Source organism: Coturnix japonica, chromosome 1, assembly GCF_001577835.2.
Source record: "Coturnix japonica isolate 7356 chromosome 1, Coturnix japonica 2.1, whole genome shotgun sequence".
Lineage (NCBI taxonomy): Eukaryota > Metazoa > Chordata > Aves > Galliformes > Phasianidae > Coturnix > Coturnix japonica.
Window position 1 is genome coordinate 49,908,186 of NC_029516.1, and position 4,042 is coordinate 49,912,227.

Consider the following 4,042-nt stretch of genomic DNA (forward strand, 5'->3'; position numbering starts at 1 on the left):
GCATATAGTTATGGCAGTAGACTTCTCACAATTAACATACAATTTCAGTTCTAGAGGACGGCACTCTCCGTGGCTATGGCTTCTAGCCCTTCCAGTGGGGAGGGATTTACCGGCAACGCGGTGGTCCCCTCACACACACAACCGGGAGGGTTTATGGGGGGTTGGGCAACGACTTCATTGGGACGTGAAAAACAAAGACTTTAGAAGAGTAACCTGGCCGGGAGCCGAGTGGAAGAGGGTACTGACCTGGTGGGAAAGAACTCAGTGGGTCAGTGCAGCCTCAGCTTTTTTCTCTTCAATTTCTGTTGAAGGCCAGTGTTCTCCTTTTAAATTTTCATGAGTAGGTTCCGTTTCCATCCCCATTTTGGACCCTGTCTCTAGAAGGCCAACTCGTACCTTGTATGAAATGGCTTTTTCCTTATTGGTTTTTTCAACGTCGCCAATCGCAAACGTTCAAAGCTTGGTCCTGGCAATGCGCCTTGGCTGGTGGCCACTCGACCTCCCCCGTCTGCAAGTTCGGACGGCATCCCTGTAACATAGTCTTCGGGTGCAGACAGGGGCCCTTTTGTGTTCCAGAGCCTTTGGGTACTAGTACCCCTTGTCTTCAACTCCGCGTCACGTTAAATTTTATTAAAGCAGCGTCCTTGCTGAGGGAGCACGGAGCCACCATCGCCAGGGTAATTTTTCTACCTCATCCTGCACCACCTTATCTTATCAAAAAAGAAAGGGAAAATAATAAGGAGGGGACGCACATCTATGTGCTGGCGCAGGAAGGAGCACAAAATCCTTGAACAGTAAAGCCGAGTAGCTCTCCTCAGAGTCCTTGTTAACGTTGTGAGAGCAGCGCGCCCAGGGGATCTTGGCCAGCAATTCGTCATTGCCAGTAACTTGAAGTCAGGTTCGTCGTTCTAAAGTTCACGCCTATCCTGGGGTCCTGTGCCTTCTTTGCAAGAGTTACCTCCACAAATAGGGTATTTTGAGATTCATTCTAACGTAACAAACAGGGCAGTAGATCGCTGGAGGCGGGCCAGGACAATGACCTCCAAAACCTTTCGACTTTGGAGCCTTTGTGATCGGCTTCCTCAGGTTTGTGGTGCGCCGAGCCAAGGTATAACAAGACAACGCTTTGGACCTCTGGTCCGGCTCTTGTCCAATACCTGAACCAGAAAGCTTATACATCAATTGGATTCCAAGGAGCCTCTGGAGCTCTTGCAGTCGCCGTGTGGTTTTTTCCAACGATGTCCGAATGGTTTGAGTCCCCCAGGACAAGAAACCTGGGAGCAGACGCCTCACGCATCTGGAGCAAGAAAGCCTCCATCAGCAGCCTCCCCTTGAATCCGGTGGGCCTGTAGTATACCCCTAATACCAGCTGACCCTTTTATTCGTCCCATCTCTAATACCTAACCCACGGCTCTCAACCTGTTCTTGACTGTTTTTCTCATGGGAGCTCCCTCACAGTTTACCAATCTCTGACATATAAGAGCACTCCCCCACCCTTCCTACCTCGCCTATCTCTCCTAAAGAGCCTATATGCCATCGAATGGTAGTATCCCAATTGGTGGGATCATCCCACCATGTTTTCTGTGATAGCAAACAATGTCATAATTTGTTCAGAGTGCATCACAACGTTTCGCAGTTTCCTCTGCTTGTTTACTCAGGCTCCGTGCATAGTATAAGGACTTCAGCTGGGCTGGTCGTCTCACCACCTTCATAAGCGTCCAGGATGCCCTAGAACAGCGGCAATCCCCTAGCAGTCCCCCTGCCCTACTCCTCCTTTTTGCACTCTGCAAATCATTGCCCACTGTTGGGCAACCTGATCTAGTAAAGGCGTATGTTTGGTGGCCCTGCTAGGCAGGGGGGTTGGAACTACATGATCCTTGAGGTCCCTTCCAACCCGGGTAATTCTGTGATTCTGTGATTCTGTGTAAAGCTATCAGGATGGTTAAGCATGAGATCCCCATTATGGATCCATGCTGACTACTCCCAGTCACCTTCTATCCTTCGTGTGTTTATAAATGGCTTCTCGAACGAGCTGCCTCATTACTGTCCCAGGTAGCAAGGTAAAGCTGGCTGGCTTTTGGTTCCTTGAATCCTTTATCTTGTCCATTCTTGTAGCAGAGGGCGGCACTCACTGACCAAAAAGTTAAAAGAAGCTGAATGGGACCAGTAGCAATTCTGCTTTTCCTGCCAACTGTAACACAAGAGGCTGCAGTACCATCCAGCTGAAGGACTTCATCCCATACAGCAAGCAAAAGGGGCAGGATGTAAAGAGCCTGAGTACATGTTGCAGAAGAGAATGCACAGTTAAGGTTGTACCCATTCATCCCATGCTTCTTTCCTAGAGCTCATTGACTGCTATTGCACCTTCTCTCTCCCATTCTAAAAATCTCTCTTAGCTTGTTCAGTCCTCCTTCAATAGACTTTTTTCCTGTTAGCAAATTAAAACTAGTGCTCTGGAGGCCAACAAAAAGCTGTCTCGTAGTGTAGGTGGGCCTTTTAAAAGGTGCTGAGCATTTTATTTGAGAATTGGAGAGAGAGAAACAGTCCTATAAAAATTAAATTGCACCCATTTGACACCAGTCATCCTTTTATTGCATATAAAACCCGAAAAGCTAAACATTTAAATTCTTCTTATTTTCAAGTCAGCTATCTTGTAAAATATTATATTTAGCATAAAATATATCCTTAATCAAAATATTGATCTACCAGTTACCCTAGACAGAAGAGAAATTGGTGTCAGTTTAATGGTGCCTGGCATTAGAGTTTAAAACATTCCCATTACAGAGAGAAGGAAGTGAAATTCAGTATCCCTGCCTGCACACTGGGCCAGAAGGACTTTAAGGCCACTTGTGCAGCCAAAAAGCACAATACTGATGCATATAGAACCATCAACACAGCCAAAAGAACTTTGAAGATCTGCAGCTGTCAGCAGAGACCCACTTCTAGGTTGTGACAAACGTATTAACCTTTTGAAGTGCAGGTCCAGATGTCTCATCAGTTCTGAAACAATTCTTACCACTATCATGCACACTGCACTCATATATATATATATATTATATATATATAGTTATATATATATAGTTATATATAGTTATATAAAACTATAACAGTTGCCAGTGATATCACAGAGCTTGTTTATGATTTGATTTCACCCTCCCTCCATTTTTACCTTCTTAAGAACAGCTCAGCTCCTGTAAAGAGGCCAGATTTTGTTTCAAAAGAGCTTAATCTCCCAGAGCCTTTTCTTGTTCTTAATGGGAGATGAACACTTCAGAAAATGCCAAATCTCCATTTAGAGTGGGGGGCTTTGCTGGAAATCTGATCATTAGCATTTTGAAGGGTATCGATATCACTGCCCATTGCACTTCATTTTGTGCATAGAAAAAGCCCCCTCATATATTTGATGAGCAGAATACAAACTGGCTGTCTCTCAGAAGTGCGTTTGTATTAGCACCTGCTTAACAACATACTTAGATAAGGGATCTTAGGTATTTTGTGTTTACTACTATAATAACACCCACACCACTCTTTATACTCTTGGTTATATTTATTCCCATGCCGCCCCTTCAGGACAGTGCTGTCACCTCCATCTTGCAGATAAGGAGACAAGACAAAGAGCTGAATTAATATGAGTCAATATATGAAGTCCGCAGTAAATTGGAACCAAACCCAGGACTCTGCTTAGCACTTGCAAAAGGACATGGATTCTTTACACAGAGAAATCAGAAAATGCTGAAACTATGCATTTATATTCTGAACTTGAAAAGAATTAAAAAAAAAAACAAAAACACCAAAACACACTTTGATCTCATTTGTCCATTTTAAGTAGTATATTGATAGTTCTTGCTGTGAGTGCTGACTGCATTCTAAATAGAGCCCTAACACAAGATGTAAATGCAGAAGCCAAAAGGCATATGGAAACAGCAATATGAATCTCAAAGAGACCAGCAGCAACATTTGCCTTAATAATACAATTTAATATTTAATATGTATAAACAGATATGAAATAATGATACATACTACATATTATGTAATAATTATA